The sequence below is a fragment of the Sminthopsis crassicaudata genome, chromosome 1, assembly GCF_048593235.1.
Source record: "Sminthopsis crassicaudata isolate SCR6 chromosome 1, ASM4859323v1, whole genome shotgun sequence".
NCBI classification, from domain to species: Eukaryota; Metazoa; Chordata; class Mammalia; order Dasyuromorphia; family Dasyuridae; genus Sminthopsis; species Sminthopsis crassicaudata.
The window spans coordinates 730,505,220-730,527,919 of record NC_133617.1 but is presented as its reverse complement, the minus strand read 5'-3'; the positions used below and the strand labels follow the sequence as shown (position 1 = coordinate 730,527,919).

General features: G+C 36.2%; 1 long non-coding RNA gene across 8 annotated transcripts in view; it reads left to right on the top strand.

Moving 5' to 3' along the window:
• The window catches only part of LOC141551936 (uncharacterized), a 484,713-nt gene that overhangs the window by 183,473 nt on the left and 278,540 nt on the right, over nt 1-22,700 (top strand). For all 8 annotated transcript variants that reach the window (XR_012485020.1, XR_012485017.1, XR_012485014.1 and 5 more), the window contains exon 3: nt 7,489-7,559. This is a non-coding gene — a long non-coding RNA (uncharacterized LOC141551936). The remainder of the gene's footprint in view (nt 1-7,488; nt 7,560-22,700) is intronic.

Genomic DNA, 22,700 nt, shown 5'->3' with positions numbered 1-22,700 from the left:
AGATATTTATAAATCCCATCTATTTTTAAAATTCTCTAAAGTAGATGAATTCTAAAATGACCTCCCATTTACATATCCTCCATTCCAGGCAAACTGATCAGTTGGCTGTTCCTTGTGGATGATACCCATCTCCCATACCATGTGTCTAGCACTTCCTTCTCATGTTTACATTGCCCTCCTGGAATCCTTAGCTTCAACTCGGGTACTATCTTTAACACATGGAATCTTTTGAATCTATCAATTATGAGTACCCTCTACCTTTTGAGATTATTTTGTATTTTCTTGAAACTTTTAATTTACTTATTCATTATATTGCTCATTCATTATTTATTTATCCTACTCCCTAGTAGGCTCTAAGTCTGAGAACCTAGGATTTTTTTTCATCTTTATAGTAGTATAGGCTATCACAGTGCCCTGAAGATAGTAAAGTAGGTTCTTAATAAATATTTTTAATTGAATCAGGTACTTTGAGGTAGGTTATGAAATTACAGATTTAGAGTTAAGAGTCAAAAAGCACTTTTACGCATCTGGTCCAGTCTGCTCATTTTATGATATCATATCATTAGCTGGGAATTGGGAGGGATCTCAAAGACCAATGAGCCCAACCCCCTCATTTTATAGATGAAGAGACTTAGACTCAGGAGATTTAAATATTATATCTAAGGTCACATAAGTAATAAAAGGAACACATTGGATTTGAAACCAGGTCTTTTGAATTTACTTTCAGCTTCCATACTTCCTATCTTAAAAGTATGGTTACAGTCAACTGGGTGGTTCATACGTACATGCAAGTACAATCTTGGTTAAGCATTCATATTTGTTTTATATACATCTATGTCTGAAATTTGAAAACCAGCTGCCAGTAACCCTTTTTAATGGCCTAGCTCTAGGAAATGGATTCCTTGTTTTTCCAAGTATCCATAAGAGAAACTTCCTGTCTCCCCTTCTGTCCTAAATAATGTGAACTAAGGATAAAGAGAGAAGGGAGAAAGTTGGAGGGCAGAGTTTTGGAGGAGGCTCTCCAGATTGTGACTGCTTCTAAAATTTCCAGAGAGTGGAAAATGAAGACTACTCAAAGGGAAATAGAGAGGGCATAAATATTCAGTGTGAATAGATTGTAACAGATTACAAATGAAGAATGACATGGAAGCAATCATATGAAGGATGTTATTGAAAAAAAAAAAAGGATAACCAGAAAAGGGGAAAAAATGATAGATTAACCATGGAGAAAGAATCTTTATGATGTTACAAGAATAGAGGAAGGTGTCTAAAATGCTGTGTGGTCACACCTGTAGAGAATTTATAGGAGGGTATGGGCAAGATATTGGGCAGCTGTGGATGAGTTGCTATCTGCATTGTGGAAGGGAACACCACATTGGTGAGATCATTGATCCATCAAATGGACAAAAGTAGAAGCTACCTTCCATGATGTGATTTGAGGGACTCCAAATATATTCCCTGGATATTACTCAGTCTTGGGTGACTAGTTACCTCCTTGTTTACCACTTTAGACTAAAGATCCTTTAAAAATGTAATTATATTACTTGACCCAAGTTAAGCTGTTTTAATATTGGCTCAAGTGAAAGTATTGTATTATTTAACCAATGATTCAGTAGAATCTGGAGGGAATGATAGCTAACATTTACATAGCTAACATTTATACAGTGTTGAAGGTTTCCAAAAGACTATCTCCATTATAACCTTTGATCAAGGATTGTGGATTGAAGAGAGAACAGTGAAGGCAGAGTTAGGGGGGGAAGAAACATCTTAATGCATCTGAAAAATGTGAATCAGTTAAGGATGATTCTTTTTAATTAAAGCTTTTTATTTTCAAAATATATGCATAGATAATTTTCAACATTCACCCTTGCATAACTTTGTGTTCCAAATTTTTTTCCTTCCTTCCACTACCTCCCCCAGATGGCAAGTAATCCAATATATGTTAAACATATGCAATTCTTCTGTACATATTTCCACAATTATCATGCTGCACAAGAAAAATCAGTTCTATCCATCTACCAAAGAAAAGTCAGGAATTATATGAGCAAAATTACAAAACACTTGCCACAAAAATAAAGTCAGATTTAAATAATTGGAAAGATATTCAGTGCTCATGTTTAGGCCAAGCAAATATAATATTTATTTATTTAGTGCTATACTAATCAGACTCCCAAGAAACTATTTGAATGACCTAGAAAAAATAACCACAAAGTTCATATGGAAGAATAAAAGATCGAGAATTTCAAGGGAATTAATGAAAAAAAAATTCAGATGAAGGTGGCTTAGGTGTACCTGATCTAAAGCTATATTATATAGCAGCAGTCACCAAAATCATTTGGATTGGCTAAGAAATAGCCCAGTCGATCAGTGGAACAGATTAGGTAAAAAGGACAAAAAAAGTACAACTATAGCAATCTAGTGTTTGACAAACCCAAAGATACCAACATTTGGGATAAAAATTCATTATTTGAAAAAATAACTGTTGCGAAAACTGGAAATTAGTATGGCAGAAATTATATATGGATCCACACTTAACACCATATACAAAGATAAGATCAAAATGGGTCCACAATTTAAGCATAAAGAATGAGATCATAAATAGATTAGAGGAACAGAGGATAGTCTACCTCTCAGACCTGTGGAGGAGGAAGGAATTTATGACCAGAGGAGTACTAGAGATCATTATTGATCACAAAATAGAAGATTTTGATTACATCAAACTAAAAAGTTTCTGTACAAACAAAACTAATGCAAACAAGATTAGAAGGGAAGTAACAAATTGGGAAAACATTTTTTTTACAGTTAAAGGTTCTGATAAAGGCTTCATTTCCAAAATATATAGAGAACTGACCCTAATTTATAAGAAATCAAACCATTCTCCAATTGACAAATGGTCAAAGGATATGAACAGACAATTCTCAGATGATGAAATTGAAACTATATCCATTCATATGAAAGAGTGTTTCAAATCACTACTGATCAGAGAAATGCAAATTAAGACAACTCTGAGATACCACTACACACCTGTCAGATTGGCTAAGATGACAGGAACAAATAATGATAAATGTTAGAGGGGATGTGGGAAAACTGGGACACTGATACATTGTTGGTGGAGTTGTGAAAGAATCTGGCCATTCTGGAGAGCAATTTGGAACTATGCCCAAAAAGATATTAAACTGTGCATACCCTTTGATCCAGCAGTGCTACTACTGGGCTTATATCCGAAAGAAATACTAAAGAGGGGAAAGGGACCTGTATGTGCCAAAATGTTTGTGGCAGCTCTTTTCATAGTGGCTAGAAACTGGAAAACGAATGGATGTCCATCAATTGGAGAATGGTTGGGTAAATTATGGTATATGAAGGTTATGGAATATTATTGCTCTGTAAGAAATGACCAACAGGATAAATACAGAGAGGTTTGGAGAGACTTACATCAACTGATGCTGAGTGAAGTGAGCAGAACCAGAAGATCACTATACACTTCAACAATAATACTGTATGAAGATATATTCTGATGGAAGTGGATATCTTCAACATAAAGAAGATCTAACTCACTTCCAGTTGATCAATGATGGACAGAAGCAATTACACTCAGAGAAGGAACACTGGGAAGTGAATGTAAACTGTTAGCACTACTGTCTTTCTATCCAGGTTACTTATACCTTCGGAATCCAATTCTTAACATGCAACAAGAAAATTGGATTTACACACATATATTGTATCTAGGTTATATTGTAACACATGTAAAATGTATGGGATTGCCTGTCATCTAGGGGAGGGAGTAGAGGGAGGGAGGGAAAAATTGGAAAAATGAATACAAGGGATAATGTTATAAAAAAATTACTCATGCATATGTACTGTCAAAAAAATTGTATAATTATAAAATTAATTAAAAAAAGAAAAATCAGTTCTAAAAGGAAAAAAAGAGAAAATAAACAAAAAGCAAACAAAAAATAACAATGAAAAAGTGAAAATGTTATGTTGTGATCCACACTGAGTTCCCAAAATCCTCTCTCTGGGTAGAGATGGCTCTCTTCATCCCAAGACTATTAGAATTGGCCTGAATCATGTTGCTCTTGAAAAGAGCCATGAAAGGACTAATTTCTGCTGCCCAAACCAAATGGATGAGATTTGGATGTCGTGCCTTCATACAGTCCTTCCCAGTAGGTGCTATCATCAACCCTGTTTTAGAAAGTAGGAACCTAAGCCCACCTAGGAAACTGAGAGATTAAGTTTCTTGGCCAGGGTCACACAGCTCTAAAGAGTCTGTGATGGCATTCAAGATGAGGGCTTCTGACTAGAACAGAGGTTAGAATTTTTTACTCTGACCCATATTCCCTTAGTTTCAGTAAACCTTTTATATCCCCTATTCAAGGTGAGATTGAAATAAGAAGTATTTCCTGAAATTTAAATATGAAAGGTAATAAATCATAGAGTAGAGATGTCAAATATGCAGCCTTCATGTAGCCCACAACACTTCTAAGTACTAACCAGATTAAAATGTAACTGGAAAGTATCTAATAAATAAAAACACAATAAAACACAAATAATATTAATATGTGTTTTTCTAAGTCACAGGGATTTGTATATGCAGTTTAAAGGTCTTGTTTTTATCTTTATTTGACCCCCACTGCTATAGATTGTGCTATGGTGGTCACTTAAGAAATAACTTTTTCTTTTCATGAAAATTTTATTTGGAACATGGGAGGAAAAAGAAATAAACATCTATATAGTGTCTTTATGTTCCAGGCATTAGGTGTTTTTCCCTTTTAATTTTTTTTTTCATTTAAAAAAAATAATAGCCTTTTATTTTCAAAATACATGTAAAGATAGTTTTCAACATTCATCCTTGCAAAATCTTGTATATCAAATTTTTCTCCCTCCCTTCCCTCTGCCCCTCCTCTAGACAGCAAATAATCCAATATAGGTTAAACATGTGCAATTCTTCTATACATATTTCCACATTTATCATGCTGCACAAGAAAAATCAGATCAAATTATACATGGCAACAACAAGATTATATGACAATCAATTCTGATGGACATGTCTCACTTCAACAATGAGATGATTCAAACCAGTTCCACTTGTTAAGTGAAGAAGAGAGCCATCTATACCCAGAGAGAGGACTGTGGGAACTGAGTTGTGGAACACAACATAGCATTTTCACTCTCTCTGTTGTTATTTGCTTGCATTTTGCTTTCTTTTGAAGTTTTTTTCTTCTTTCTTGATCTGAGTTTTCTTGTGCAGCAAGATAACTATATAAACATGTATACATATATTGGATTTAACATATATTTTAACATATTTAATGTATTGGACTACCTGCCATCTGGGGGGGGGTGAAGGGAAAGGGGAAAATTCAGAACAGAAGGTTTTGCAAGGGTCAATGTTTAAAAATTACCCATGCATATGTTTTGTAAATAAAAAAGCTTTAATAAAAAAAATGTAAAAAAAAGAAAGAAAAATCAGATCAAAAAGGAAAAAAATGAGAAAAAGCAAGCAAACAATAACAAAAAAGGCAAAAATACTGTATTGTGATCGACATTCAGTCTCCAGATGATTTTCTCCATTTATTGGAGATGGATCTATTGGAATTGGTTTGAATCACTTCATTGTTGAAAAGAGCCAACTCCATCCCATAATCTTGTCGTTGCCATCTTCAATGTACTCTTGGTTCTACTCACTTCCTTAAGTGATTAAAAAAATAAATAATATCTCATTTGATCCTTACAACAAGCCTGTGAAGCAGGTACTATTATTACCTCTATATTATACTTGTGGAAACTGAGGCAGGCAGAAGTAAAGTGGCTTGCCCAGGGACACACAGCTGGGAAGCATCTGAATCCACATTTGAACTCAGGTCTTTCTCACTCCAGGCATGCCATTCTATTACTGCTCCACTAACTGCCTCTTTTTTTAAGTATTATAAAATTGTTAATTCTTTATCAGGACAATAAAAAAATCATTTAGTAAAAACCTTAGTGCCGTTTTTTGTCAACAATAGTTTTATTCTCCACATATATATTTTTAAAAGATACCAAAATATCTCATATATTTTCCAGTTTGTTTTTTGCTTTTGGATGTGATAGAGAATAGGATTAAGAAGCCTGATTCATCAAAATAAGTTCCAATTAATGGAACTAAAGTCCTGTGAACACATTTAGTGAGAAGGGAATATGCTTCTCCAAGGGCACACCTAATGTTTTGCAACTCCCTTGATTGGAAATTGATTCAGAGTTTCCTGATTATCATGAAGATCAATTATCTCATTTTCAATTAATGTTGATGATTTTTAATCTAGTTCAATAGGAAAAGGGTTTTATATACAACTAAACCTCATCCATTTAGTTTTGGTCAGCAGGAATTAGCCCTTCACCTTTCTCACATTTTTCAGATGTTATGATTTTTCCCTTTCTTTCTTAATCCACTCCTGCCTCCTCACTTTTTTTCTGTCCAATCCATATTTTTTTCATTAGCTGTTTGTTTTGGAATATTTCTATAATATATTTTAGCAATTTATAAAATGTTGCTCCTACCCTCTTGATAAGCATCTCATTCCCACTGTGTATCTCAGGTTAGAAAACCCTACTCTACAAGAAAACAGACCAAGAGAAGTACACTCTACCTTGGGTTAAAATCTTAGAATTGTGGCACTCTGCCACATTAGGACTCTTTAAGAGCAGGGTTCTCAGGGTAATTGGGTTTGCGGGAGATAGGCATCTAATCTTTCTTTCCTTCTTTCTTTCTTTCCTTTCTTTCTTTCTTTCCTTCTTTCTTTCTTTCCTTTCTTTCTTTCTTTCTTTCTTTCTTTCTTTCTTTCTTTCTTTCTTTCTTTCTTTCTTTCTTTCTTTCTTTCTTTCTTTCTTTCTTTCCTTCCTTCCTTCCTTCCTTCCTTCCTTCCTTCCTTCCTTCCTTCCTTCCTTCCTTCCTTCCTTCCTTCCTTCCTTCCTTCCTTCCTTCCTTCCTTCCTTCCTTCCTTCCTTCCTTCCTTCCTTCCTTCCTTCCTTCTTTCTTTCTTTCTTTCTTTCTTTCTTTCTTTCTTTCTTTCTTTTCTTTCTTTCTTTCTTTCTTTCTTTCTTTCTTTCTTTCTTTCTTTCTTTCTTTCTTTCTTTCTTTCTTTCTTTCTTTCTTTCTTTCTTTCTTTCTTTCTTTCTTTCTTCCTTCCTTCCTTCCTTCCTTCCTTCCTTCCTTCCTTCCTTCTTTCCTTCCTTCCTTTCTGGGGGGCTGGGGCAATTGGGGTTAAGTGACTTGCCCAGGGTCACACAGTTAAGGTCAGACATTTTGTTAAGTATTTGAGGTCAAATTTGAACTCAGATCCTCCTGACCTCAGGGCTGGGGCTCTATCCACTGTGTCACCTAGCTGCCCCATCTAACATTTCTAATAGAGGAAAAATATACTGAAGCGGAAGCGAGAGTCACCTAAGTGGGGGAAAAGGAGAAGAAAATCACCTAAAACATAAGCTTATATATTCTGTGAATTTCTCTAGGAATCCCTGAAGAAGATGGGGAAGACTTGAAAAGAAATCTGTTGAAGGAGTCCATGTGTTCAAAGTACCAGGTAGGAACCAGATTGGCATTGATATATGTCTCTGATGATGACATTGATCTGATAATATTTCAACTGTATGGGCAACAGAAATGACAAAGGTATCCTTATCTAAATGCATAGGTAGGGCTGCTTCAGAAGGGGGCAAATCACAATATATTTATATTCCAGGTGACTCTCTAAGATAATAGAAATAGTTATAGAAAGAATTGCCGATTTGCATGATTATAAATGATTCTAAACTCTTTGAGGGTAGAGATCATTTTTTGGCCTCTTTTTCTATCCCTAGGCTTAGCCCATCGTAAAATAAATGTTTATCAACTGACCTCACACCAAAACTTCTTGACTCATCAAATGAGTGGGACCAAAACCAAATTAACATGGTAAATGTATTCAAGGGGATGGAAATCCAATCTGAAAAACCAAGTGATGAAGGAAAAACTGCTCCCCAAGACTAAGACCATCAAATTGGAGATTGACACAATGGAGTGGAAACCCTAATGAATCCTTTGACTGTAGCATGTACAACTTTGCAAATTCCAAACTAGAGTATAATAGTTTCTGAGGTCTTTGGCCTAGCTCCTTTGTGTGACACTGCTTGTGAGCTGTCTATCACCAGCTTCCAATCCCAATACTAGAATTCTGCTCTGTTATTACCGAGAGCCCAAACCAACCTCAGTCATGCTGAAAGGGAGGAATGGACGGTATGTGACCTATTAAAACTTGCTGCAGTGTGACTGAAGGGATAATTATAAATTCACTTTGATTTACACAAAATTTCTCATGTGAGACCCTTTAATGAAATGTATAATAATTTTTATGGGAAAATTCATGCTTCTGATTTCCCCAAATCATTCTGAGGTTGGACTCCCCCACAGCACATGGGTCAACTTCTCCAACAGATTGATAGCCTTAGACCTAAAAAGGACCCTGGAGGCTATAGAGTCTAGCCTCTCCTTTTATACCTGGGGAAACTGAATCACAGTGTGGTTAAGTGGTTGATCTAAAGCCAAGAGATTCTAATTGGCTAAGGCAGGAACTGAAACCAGTTCTTTTGACTCCTAGTCCAGTGCCCTATCCACCATAATATATGTTGACTCTCTCTCTCTCAAATCATGGGCTGCTTTTTTTCAGGGGGGATCTTTGTACTCATTTTTAAAGTAATAAATTGTGCCTTGGATAGTGGAACAATGCAGGTGTGTGAGGATTTTGAGGAGGGATTTAGGTTTGAGCTATGACCTATTTAAGTTTCAATTGGGGGTGAGCCAGAAAAACTAATTTTTTTAATGGTCAAATGAAGTTGAAATATAAAGCTAAGCCATATGGAATTCACATTATGTTCAATTTCTTTTCAGTATCGGCTGTGTGTGTGTGTGTGTGTGTGTGTGTGTGTGTGTGTGGAAAGAATTCTCGACAAGAGGAAACTGATTTCCTTTTCCTTGTATTTGCAATCTGTGTCGTGCTCTAGAAATGTAAAGGCTCCAACATTTGGTACTCACATTTATTCTGTGTATGTGATGACAGCAACACTAGCAATAAAGATAACAATGCGAGAGAATCGATTTATTCAATTTAACTAATATTTATCCAGCCTGTTCTTTTGCTTTCTTTCTTCACCACTGTTTCTTGGAATCCCTAGTTCCCTTTTGGGCTCAGCCTTGGTACAATTTCCTAAACAGGGATTTTATTTTTGCAATCTCTCCAAATTATTAAATATTGTTCCTTCCTTTGCCTCAAAATTTTACTTTGAATTTATTTATCTGGGGGCATGTCGTATCTATCCCCTAGAATGTAAGCTTCTTGAGGTCAAGGACATTTAAAAAACATTTGTCTTTGTATCTCTAGTGCTTTTGAATAACAGGTGCTTCATCAGTAGGTGTTACAGCAACAGAATGATTTTGTAATGATCAACCATGATAGATTTAGCTCTTCTCTGCAATTCAGTAGGAGTAATTGTGTATGGGGGAGAGAATTATAAGGTGAACACAAAAGTATAATTCCAGGCTATCTTAGGAAAATTATAGGTGCTAGCCACTGGTGGAATCATAGCAAACTTTTCATAAAGGGGATAGCTAGAGAACCTTGAAGATTGTCAAATACCCTCAAAGGTGGAGAAAAGACCTTAGTGAATTTAAGGGGAAGAAAAAATATATTGGAGGCAAGACCTTAGTGAATTTAAGGAGAAGAGAAAAACAGATGGGAGGCAAGACTTTAGTGAATTTAAGAGGAAGAAAAAAACAGATTGTACAAAAGCCTAGATGGAGAGAAGAGATGTGACATACATGGCAAAGAAAATATGTGAAAGTAACTTGAAACAAGATTGAAAAAAAAATAGGAGTAAGGTTTTATCCAAAAATCTTACACTCATTTTCTGTGTCAGGCTGAGGAGTCTACATTTTCTTCTAAAAGAAATAGGGAACCATTGAGGATTTTTGAATAAAGGGACTAACATGTTGAGATCTATGTATTAGGAATATGGATTTGGCAACTTTGTGGAGAATAGAGGGACTGAAAGCAGAGGATCTATTAGTAAAGATTTGTACAACTCTTTTGTTGTGATTTGATTTGATATGATTATGAACTATACTGTTCAGAGACTGAAAAGCTCTGGGTCCATAGGCATAGGGACACAGAGAAACAGAGACTGACAGCTGGAAAGGGCATTCTAGTACAATCTTCAAATTTTGTGAGCACTCTGTGAGCACGGGAGCCATTGAAAATGGTGGAGAACAAAATACCTCAGAGATTTCTGGTGAAGACCTTAACTAAGGTAGTGACTACCTGGCTTAGGATAAAAGGGACAGAAGGAAGAGATAATATTAGATAGAATGAATAAGGCAACTGTTGTTGTCTCCCCCTCCTCATGAACTTATTAGATTAATAGCTGATTAATGTTTCTGGAATGGTTAAATACATATCTAACAGGCAAAAATCACAAAATCCAGTTGGGCCAGAATAAAGGAAAATCTCCTCTCTCCCAGTCCAGTGCCTTCCTCATTATACCATACACACTGCCTCTCACAACCTCTCCTTCCTTCCAATTCCTAACAAAAGGTTCCCAATTTGAGACACGTAAGCAGCAAAGCAGTCATGCTACAGCCCATCTGGGCATCCATGAGAAACAAAACTAATTTGAAAAGTTTCAGAATGAATATACTTCAAAGCAGGCAGCTATGTGAGTATCTCCCACAACAGACAGTCGTCTTCATTATGACGTGATGAAATAATGCTCTGGAAACATAAAGGATGTCAAGTGATGTGGGTATGAATGTTTTGTAATACTATAGTCATGTTTCCATAACAGTATGATGTCAGGCTTTAGAGGTGAGTCAAACACAATTATACTTTTTTAGCCTTTCCCTCTCAGTCTCTCCCTATTTCCCTCCCCATTTTTTAGACATTAATAGTGTTTCAATAACAATTAGGTAAACCTTTATTGAAGAGACTCAAAGTTTCATTGCAAACAGATGATCAGCTAACTTTTGGGCTTTTCTTGTGACAGAAAGGTATTTTTGTGATGATAGTCCTGTTAGAGACATCTTAGAGGTAAGGAATACAGTGCTGGTCTGGAAACCTTGGGTTTGAATCCTCCCTTTGCCACTTGTCAAAAACTCAACTTCCCAATCACTTCATTTTTAAGAGGCTCAGTTTTCTATAAAATGGGTTCAATAGTACATAGAGAATCAATTTTCTCATTGTAAAATGGTTTTAATCATACATATAGTGTCTATTGGATGGGATGATTGTGAATTTTAGTGAATACAAAATGCTTTGCAAGCTTTAAGTTATTATACATGTAAAGCTTAGTTTTTTTCCCCCTCCTCCTTCTACTTCTGGAGGATGGAGGCCCAGGAGAATGTAGATCTGTGTTCTGATTCTCTACTGATGGCTTATGAAGGTTCTAGGAAACAAAGGTCAAATATACAAAAAATCACAGTGGTCCCCCAGCAGAAGGGATGTACATAATGTAAGTATAGATTGCATGAGGTATTGATTATGAACAATACTGTTCAGAGACTAGAAGGCTCTGGAGCCACAGCGCAATCCTATTTGAGAGCCCATATCGAAAAATTAGGGTTTTACAACCTCGATGTTTGGATCAGGACATCCAAATGGTGCGGCCGCTATTAATGGTTCGTTTTGTTCAAACGATTATAGTCCCTATGTGATCTGAGTTCAGACCGAGAAAATCCAGGTTGGTTTTCTAGGCATAGGAAACACAAAGGAACATAGACTGACAGCTGGAAAGGGCATTCTAGTATAATCTTTTATTTCATAGGGAAGGCAAACTGAGTCCCCAGTTTTATTTTTTTTTTTTTTAATTTTTTATTTTATTTTATAATTATAACATTTTTTGACAGTACATATGCATGGGTAATTTTTTTACAACATTATCTCTTGCACTTACTTCTATTCAGATTTTTTCCCTTCCTCCCCCAACCCCCTCCCCCAGATGGCAAGCAGTCTTATATATGTTAAATATATTACAGTATAATTTAGATACAATATATGTGTGTAGAAACCGACTTTTTTTGTTGCACAGGAAGAATTGGATTCAGAAGGTAAAAATAACAGTTTACATTCATTTCCCAGTGTTCCTTTTCTGGATGTAGCTGGTTCTGTCCATCATTAATCAATTGGAATTGGATTAGCTCTTCTCTATGTTGAAGAAAATCCACTTCCATCAGCATACATCCTCGTACAGTATCATTGTTGAAGTGTATAATGATCTTCTGGTTCTGCTCGTTTCACTCAGCATCAGTTTGATGTAAGTCCTCTCCAAGCCTCTCTGTATTTCTCCTGTTGGTCATTTCTTATAGAACAATAATATTCCATAACATTCATATACCATAGTTTTACCCAACCATTCTCCAATTGATGGACATCCATTCATCTTCCAGCTTCTAGCCACTATGAAAAGGGCTGCCACAAACATTTTGGCACATACAGGACCCTTTCCCTTCTCTAGTAGTTCCTTGGGGTATAAGCCCAGTAGTAGTATGGCTGGGTCAAAGGGTATGCACATTTTGATAACTTTTTGGGCATAATTCCAGATTGCTCTCCAGAATGGTTGGATTCTTTCACAACTCCACCAACAATGCATCAGTGTCCCAGTTTTCCCACAGCCCCTCCAACATTCATCGTTATTTGTTCCTGTCATCTTAGCCAATCTGACAGGTGTGTAATGATACCTCAGAGTTGTCTTAATTTGCATTTCTCTGATCAATAGTGATTTGGAACACTCTTTCATATGAGTGGAAATAGTTTTAATTTCATCATCTGAAAATTGTCTGTTCATATCCTTTGACCATTTATCAATTGGAGAATGGCTTGATTTCTTATAAATTAAAGTCAATTCTCTGTATATTTTGGAGATGAGGCCTTGATCAGAACCTTTAACTGTAAAAATTTTTTCCCAATTTTTACTTCCCTTCTAATCTTGTTTGCATTAGTTTTGTTTGTGCAGAAACTTTTTAATTTGGTGTAATCAAAATGTTCTATTTTGTGATCAATAATGGTCTCTAATTCTCCCTTGGACACAAACTCCTTCCTCCTCCACAAGTCTGAGAGGTAAACCATCCCATGTTCCTCCAATTTATTTATGATTTCGTTCTTTATGCCTAAATCTTGGACCCATTTTGATCTAATCTTAGTATGTGGTGTTAAATGTGGGTCCATGCCTAGTTTCTGCCATACTAATTTTCAGTTTTCCCAGCAGTTTTTGTCAAATAATGAATTCTTATCCCAAAATTTGGGATCTTTGGGTTTGTCAAAGATTAGATTGCTATTTTTATTCACTATCTTGTCCTGTGAACCTAACCTATGCCACTGATCAACTAGTCTATTTCTTAGCCAATACCAAATGGTTTTGGTGACTGTTGCTTTATAATATAGCTTTAAATCAGGTACACTTAGACCACCTTCCTCTGACTTTTTTTTCATTAGTTCCCTTGCAATTCTCGACCTTTTATTCTTCCATATGAATTTTGTTGTTATTTTTTCTAGGTCAGTAAAATAGTTTCTTGGGAGTCTGATTGGTATAGCACTAAATAAATAGATTAGTTTGGAGAGTATTGTCATCTTTATTATATTCGCTCAGCCTATCCAAGAACATTGAATGTCTTTCCAATTATTTAAATCTGACTTTATTTTTGTGGCAAGTGTTTTGTAATTTTGCTCATATAATTCCTGACTCTCCTTTGGTAGATATATTCCCAAATATTTGATACTATCGACTGTTATTTTGAATGGAATTTCTCTTTGTATCTCTTGCTGTTGGATTGTGTTGGTAATGTATAAAGATCCTGAGGATTTATGTGGATTTATTTTGTATCCTGCGACTTTGCTAAAATTCTGAATTATTTCTAATAGCTTTTTAGCAGAGTCTTTGGGGTTCTCTAAGTATACCATCATGTCATCTGCGAAAAGTGACAATTTGATTTCTTCATTTCCTACTCTAATTCCTTGGATCTCTTTCTCGGCTCTTATTGCCAAGGCTAGAGTTTCTAGTACTATATTGAATAGTAATGGTGATAGTGGGCAACCTTGTTTCACTCCTGATCTTACAGGGAAAGGTTCTAGTTTATCACCATTACATATGATGTTTACTGAAGGTTTTAAATATATGCTCCTTATTATTTTAAGGAATAGTCCATTTATTCCTATACTCTCAAGCGTTTTTAGTAGGAATGCATGTTGGATTTTATCAAATGCCTTTTCTGCATCTATTGAGATGATCATATGGTTTTTATTAATTTGATTATTAATATGGTCAATTATACTAATAGTTTTCCTAATATTAAACCAGCCCTGCATTCCTGGTATAAATCCCACTTGGTCATAGTGTATTATCCTGGGGATGATTTTCTGAAGTCTATTTGCTAATATCTTATTTAATATTTTAGCATCAATATTCATTAAGGAAATTGGTCTATAGTTTTCTTTCTCAGTTTTCGATCTACCTGGTTTAGGTATCAGTACCATGTCTGTGTCATAGAAGGAATTTGGTAGGACTCCTTCAATCCCTATTTTTTCAAATAGTTTACATAGCATTGGAGTTAGTTGTTCTTTAAATGTTTGGTAGAATTCACCTGTAAATCCATCTGGTCCTGGGGACTTTTTCTTAGGAAGTTGGTTAATAGCTTGGTCTATTTCTTTTTCTGAGATGGGACTATTTAGACTACTTACTTCTTCCTCTGTTAATCTGGGCAAGCTATATTTTTGAAGGTATTCTTCCATTTCATTTAAGTTATTGAATTTATCGGCATAAAGTTGAGCAAAGTAGCTCCTAACTATTGTTCTAATTTCCTCTTCATTAGTGGTGAGTTCACCCTTTTCATTTTCAAGACTATCAATTTGCTTTTTCTCTTTCCTTTTTTTAATCAGGTTTACTAAGGGTTTGTCTATTTTGTTGGTTTTTTCATAAAACCAACTCTTAGTTTTATTAATTAATTCAATAGTTTTTTTACTTTCAATTTTATTAATCTCACCTTTTATTTTTTGAATTTCAAGTTTTGTGTTTGTCTGGGGGTTTTTAATTTGTTCCTTTTCTAGCAATTTTAGTTGTAAACCCAATTCGTTGGCCCTCTCTTTCTCTATTTTATGCAAGTAGGCCTGTAGAGATATAAAACTTCCCCTAATTACTGCTTTGGCTGTATCCCACACATTTTGGTATGATGTCTCATTATTGTCATTTTCTTGGGTGAAGTTATTAATTATGTCTATGATTTGCTGTTTTACCCAATCATTCTTTAGTATAAGATTATTTAGTTTCCAATTATTTTTTGGTCTATTTTCCCCTGGCTTTTTATTAAATGTTATTTTGATTGCATTATGGTCTGAAAAGGATGCATTTACTATTTCTGCCTTACTGCATTTGATTTTGAGGTTTTTATGCCCTAATATATGATCAATTTTTGTATAGGTTCCATGAACTGCTGAGAAGAAAGTATATTCCTTTCTGTCTCCATTTAGCTTTCGCCAAAGATCTATCATATCAAACTTTTCTAGTATTCTATTTACCTCTTTGACTTCTTTCTTATTTATTTTGTGGTTTGATTTATCTAATTCTGATAGTGCAAGGTTGAGATCTCCCGCTATTATAGTTTTGCTATCTATTTCCTCTTGCAGCTCTCTTAATTTCTCTTTTAAGAATTTAGATGCTGCACCACTTGGTGCATACATGTTTAATATTGATACTGCTTCACTATTGATGCTTCCCTTTAGCAGGATATAATGCCCTTCCTTATCTCTTTTAATTAGATCAATTTTTGTTTTTGCTTGATCTGAGATGAGGATGGCTACTCCTGCTTTTTTGGTTTTGCCTGAAGCATAATAGATTCTGCTCCACCCTTTTACTTTTAGTTTGAATGTCTCATCCTGTTTCAGGTGTGTAAACAACATATAGTAGGATTCTGACTTTTAATCCAGTCTGCTAACTGCTTCCTCTTTATGAGGCAGTTTGCCCCATTCACATTTATGGTTAGAAGGACTAATTCTATATTGCTTGCCATCCTATTAACCCCTGCTTATGCTTTTCCCCTTTCCTTCCCTTTTACCCTCCTATCCAGTAATAAACTGGTAAACACCACTTGCTTTTCACAGCCCTCCCTTTTTAGGATCCCTCCCCCACCTTAAAGATCCTCCCCTTATTTTATCCCTTTTCCTCGAAATTACTGTATTCCCTTCCCCTTAGCTTACTCCTTCCCTTTCACTTTTCAATGAAGTGGAAGAAGTTTCACCATAAATCGAATATGTCTATTGATACACGCTATGTTCATCTCCCTCCTTTCTTTCTCTCAGATATAATAGGTTACCTTTGCCTCTTCATGAGATGTAGTACCACCACTTTATACTTTTTTATGATATAATCTCCTTTCCACCTCTAGTTTCTAAGACAAATTGTACATATGTTCTTTACATATTTTTTTGACAGAAGTATAGTTCTCAAGATTTCTTTTTACCTTTTTTAGAAGTCTCTTGAGTTCTGTATTTGAAGATCAAACCTTTTATGTAGGTCTGGTTTTTTCATCAAAAATAGATGGAATTCATTTATTTCGTTAAATGTCCATCTTCTTCCCTGGAAAATGATGCTCATTCTTGCTGGGTAAGTTATTCTTGGCTGCATACCAAGTTCCTTAGCCTTTCGGAATATCATGTTCCAGGCCCTGCGTTCTTTTAATGTGGACGCTGCTAGATCCTGTGTTATCCTTATTGTGGATCCTCCATATCTGAATTGTTTTTTTCTAGCAGCTTCCAATATCTTTTCCTTTGTCTGATGGTTCTTGAACTTGGCCACTATATTTCTTGGCGTTTTGATTTTAGGGTCCCTTTCAGTAGATGATCGATGAATTTTCTCAATGTCTATTTTACCCTCTGTTTCCAAAACATCTGGGCAGTTCTCTTTGATAATTTCCTCGAAAATGTTGTCCAAGCTCTTTTTTTCCTCCCATTTTTCAGGGAGTCCGATTATTCTCAAATTGTCTCTCCTGGATCTGTTTTCCAGGTCTGTTGTCTTTCTGGTAAGGTACTTGACAGTCTTTTCAATTGTTTCATTTCTCTGGTTTTGCTTGACTCCCTCTTGGTTTCTCCTTGAGTCATTCATTTCTACTTGTTCCAGTCTAATTTTCAATGATGTATTTTCTTCACTCACTTTTTTTATATCTCTTTGTAATTGTCCAATTGAGTTTTTATCTTCTATGGAATTTTTTTTCCATTTTATCCATTTTATTTTTTAGAGAGCTGATTTCTTTTTCCAGCTCTCTAATCCTGTTTTCCTTGGAGTTGTTTACCTTTTCCAGCTCACTAATCCTGTTTTCCTTGGAGTTGTTTACCTTTTCCAGCTCACTAATCTTGTTTCTCAATGATTTGATTTCTTTATCCATTCTGTCTTTGAATGCATGGGATGACTTCTCCAGGCTCTCTTGCCAAGCTTCCCTTTCCCTTTCCCATTTCTCTTCCAGATCTCTTGTGAGAGCCTTTTTGATTTCCTCTATGAGGTTCTTTTGTATTGAGGAGCAGCTTATATCCCTCCCAGGGGATACATCTGGGGACATTCTGTTCCTAGTCTCTTCAGCATTTGAAGTCTGCTCCCTCTCCACACAGAAGCTGTCAATGGTTAGAGCCCTTTTGAATTTTTTGTTCATTTTGTCAGAGTAGGAATCAAAGAAAACAAACTGACAAGAGAAACAATTGGTCTGTTTTGCGGGGGATAGGGCTGGATGGTATTAATGGGCTTCCTCTACAGACTGGGGGTAGGGCAGCAGAGAGCCACTAACAGAACAGCAATGACTGTACTGAGTCTGCACTCTGAGGCTCCGAGAACGCACCGAGTCAGTCCAGGTGGGCGTTGGGGGTGGCCGGGCTCTGAGAGACGCTGGCTTTCTGGGGTTTTAATCTTCACCTCCGGTGTTTACACCCTCTCCACCGCTCCTGGCTTGCTGCCAAGATGGAGCATCCACACTGGGGCAAAAGCCCTTTGGCAGAAACGGCAGAGATCACACCCCTCCCCCTCCGGTCTGAGCTGTGTGAGCTGCCTGTCTTGCTCTGGCTGTCTGCCCTCAGTCTGCGCCCAGTCTGATTGACCCTCCCCCGAACAAACACAGACCTTTTCTGGCGACTTTCAAGGATGTCTTCTCTTGGTGATAATTTGTGGATTTCTTTCTGGGTCAAGCATTAAGTCAGAGGCTTGTCATGAAGTAAGTTCTGAGAGAAAACGAGGAGCTCAAGCAGCTGTCTGCCTCCACGCCGCCATCTTGGCCGGAACGTTACTGAGTCCCAGTTTAAATAATTTTCCCAGGTCACATAGTGCCAGAAGAGAGATTAGAACTCAGGTGAGCTTGATTTGGCATTTGACATCAGTTCCTATTGTTTCTCTCTGTTGCATACTGGGTAAAATGTATTTAAGACTCAGGAGGTCCTTGAGTTTGGATTTAAATTGTTGGCCCTTTGAGAATATGCTGAAGAGGACCAATGCCTTGATATTGGCCAATTCAGTCAAAATTTGCTGTGTTGACTAGAAATACCAGCTCCTCCTTGTGAAGGCTACAGTGATGTGACAATGCTTTTGAATCATGGAATATATGGAATCCAGAGAATAGCATTAATATCAGGAGCTGGGCTCAAAAGTTTCTACTGATGTCTAGCAACTGCTTGACTGTAGATGAGCCCTCATCTTCCTAGAACACAGTTTCTTCATCTGTAGAAGGATCTTTAATACTCATTTTTTGCAGAGTTATTTCAGTATTTTTCAGTTTCAGTGAGATTGTGCATCTAAAAGCCATTTGCAAATTTAGGAGTCCTTTACAAATGGAAATTTTCATTATTATAGAAAGACTTGTAATGGCAGCTTAGGAAAGAAGTTCCAAACACCTGATGGTAACAGTAATTTCAATGTACAGGGTTCAAAGGAAAAGGGGGAAAAAAACTATAATTGCAAAGATTAGCTCTGGAGACTTTCCTGAAGTTCTGTCAGTGCGTCAGGGTTTGCTTACTTACTGCTTTGTGTTTTCTACTTTGCTTGATGCTGGGGATATAAATACAAAGAGTGAAATAATCCGTGCACTCAAGAGGTTTATACTTGCATGGGGAAGACAACAAGTCCATATATTTATAATTCTGTCCAGAATACCTGGGAAAAGAATGAATACAAATAAATACAAAGCAGTTAATTATAAGTTAGTTAAGGAGAGGAGGGATTTGGTAGTTGGGGGATAAGAAAAGGCTTCATTTCTATTCTTAGCTACATTATGTACTATCTTAGAATGTAAGTTTTTCTTCATCATCGGAAGGCTCCAAACAAAGGGTAGGTGATCTCTTATTAATTAGGTTATAGTTGACATTCTTTTACAGTAGTGGATTGAATTGATCTCCACTGAGGTCCTGGTTCTGCCATTTTACTCAAGTGGGCCTCAGTTTCTCATCTGAAAAATGAGAGGTGGATGAGATGGTCCCTGAGGTTCTTTTCAGCCCTAAATTTGTGGTCCTATGATCCTTCCAATACTAAGATTCCAGAATTATAGACTTTTAAATTTTCCTTGAGCTCAGATTGGATTCTCTTATCACTATCAGAAAATTTTAATTCAAAACTCCAGTTTCCATTTGTCCTGCTCTCATCTCCGTTCCTAAAGTCATTTTATCATATAGTGTTTCCAGCCTCCATTTTAATGTTGGTCAAATCTTTTCTCTCTTCTTCCTTCCTTTCTCTTCCTCTGTGCTATCTTTTCCTTGGTGTTCTCTTTACTTTCTGCTTGTAGTTTGGTTTTAAAGGAAATGTCACCATGACCACTCAAAAGCTGCTTATCTGAAGGACCCAAAGCTCTTTACAAGTGTTTCCTCCACCCCCTGAGTGATACTGCTCGACCTCGCTTATCCAATTGCATACCGAGCCATGGAAAGGCCACTGAATCCCAGAACATAATGGAAGCAGGCCATTCTCGGATGCACTGTTGTTCAGGGTGACACCTTAGAGAATGGCGTAAGCTAGAACACCAGGGTGGTCTCTGCCAGGGTCAAATTGCAGATATGAGGCTGTATGTATTTGGCAGAATTGTAGAGAGAAATACATAATCACAGAGGTATGCAGTGTGTTCAGAAAATTCAGACCAGATAGAATTACTTGGGTGGAAAAAAAATTCTAACAATGAGAACTCTTCTTTGTCAACCCCACATTAATAGATGGTTGCTCTCTATTTATAAATGATTCCTAAATGAAAATAGGAATTTAATTCAATGAAAAAAAGAAAGATAATAAGAAACTCTTATTATATTGTAAATGACCCTTTCTTGGTGGATGTTCATTTTTCCAACTAGCCAAATATTACCTAAATAATATTTCCAAACTCCCTTCATCCCCCTCTCTCTCCCTTCATCCATCTCTCTCTGTCTCTCTGTCTCTGTCTCTTACACACACACACACACACACACACACACACACACACACACACAAGACCTTCAAAAAAGAGAGGCACTTATTTTGTTCTGAAGCGAAAGGCCATAAAAGAAAACCCATCATCCTGGATGTCCTTGAAATTAATCTGCATTTTCCCCCCCATGAAATTAATTTGAAGTGAAGTGAATAGTACCATGAACCATAGTGCCACTCTTTTTTATCTTGGAACATTTGGGGACAAGTTTAGTTCAGATTTGTGGTGATCAGAAGTAGGGTAATTCATTATATTTTTGAACATGGGCTACTGGGGAGGTTCCCACTACAGATTTTCAGCATTAGGCCATTCCTTCTTAGGTAATGTGATGAAGATGTAGTCTTTGCTAGGGAAGAAGGCAAAGAAGGCATTAAGTAAGCTTAGCTTACAGGTAACTTGTAGATCCTGTGTTTTGAAACAGCCAATTATTTTTCTTTGTTTAGAATCTGTGATTTCACTGACACAAAAAATTCTCAATTGAGTTAATTCCTAATGAATTTCTAATTCTACCTTGTATCTTGTAGCCTTAAAAATTTGCCTTTGAGGCTCTGAGAAATTAAAATAACTTTCCCAGGGTGATATGTTGTGTCTTGGAAGATAGAAATTGAGCTTGTTTTCCTGTCTCTAAATTAGGCTCTCTAGTCACTACAGGATAGTAAGGTAGCTTAGTAGATGAGTAATTGACTTAGAGTCAAGAAAGTCTGAGTTTAAATCCTGATGATTTAATCCTGATTTAAATCCTAGCATTTCCTAGTTGCCTAACTCTAAACACACCAAGTAATTTCTCTGAGCCTCAGTGACCTTATCTGTAAAGTGGGGATATAAAAGCATCTATCTCACACTGATAGCTTCATTGGCTTCCCCCAGCCCTCAGAGACAAATATCAATGGGAGTAATTATGGCATTTCAACTCCCAGGGTTGTTAGATAAAAGACCCTCAGTTTCTTCATCTGTAAAGTGGAAAAATAATAATAATTGCTCATACCTTGTGAAAATCAAATGAGAAAATAGTGATTTGCAAAAATTAAAGTGCTATATAAATACTACATCCTCCTCATTATTATTATTATATCATACTGCCTCATATATTTATATATATATATATGTATATTATAAATAGGAACAATTTCTGCATAACTGTTATCTTATAAATTCTATGTAATTTATTGTTTTACAAGAAAGATTGCTGGTTGGGATTCTCTGTTAGGATGCGTTTTGTCAGTCAATCTAGAGGAAGGTCTCCCAGAATGTTGAGTTAACTCCCCAAAGAGGATGCATGGAAGTAAATGGAAATTAATTGCACAATATGGGTTCTGTATCATTAGAAAGAACATTAACATGGATGAGATCCCACAGATCCATCTAAATAACACAATATGGTTTCTCAGTCCTTAAAGGTCTACTGAAGGGACAAGGCACATCCATTGCTCTCAGATCATATTCTGTTTCCACTTGAGGTTTCCTCTGATTATGGAATAGAGAACACTTTGGGGTTCTTAGAGAGCTGTGAATAAATTTCTGAAAGATCTATTAAGATCTTTGGGACCAGTTCCATAAATTGAGAGGTATAATTGTTGGAAGTTTGGTCCGTAGTTGAGGAATGATTTTTCAGGAAGATTGTGCTCTGCACTGATGAGTGGACTCCTTATGTCAATTCAATCCCAGGAATTTGAGGTAGTAAAGTATTTAAAAATTTAGTTGTAATTCCCACCAATTTGATCCTAGCAACCTTATTAACATTGTGAAAGGGAAGAAGACGTTCGTTTTTATCTATATTCCTTTTGATCTTCTGAAATAGTCTTCCCATTGGTGTGACTAAATGAAGGCAATTTTAATTCCATGAAAATGAACCATTTTGAAATATTCAAAGTCTGTTAAGCTTCAGTATGATAACTTAATAGAAACATTACATGACCCAAGACCTCTACAGATCCATGGTCCTTAATTTAGAGATACAGGAGTAAGAACATCTGACATGTGACAAATGGTCTCAAAATCCCAGACTCTCCTGGCCAAGAAAGGATCAGAATATAACTCTAAAAATAGCAGGTCAATCCTAGGACAGCATGAATGGAAACTAAGAAATAATATAATGAAAGATGTATCTTTAAGAAAAAATCCTATTTGCTGGGAATTATTGGCCAGAGAGACTGCAAACTGCACAGATAGGCATTTAGACTTACTCGAATATTGTATATCTCCCAACATCTGATACAGGGCTTGGGCTTGG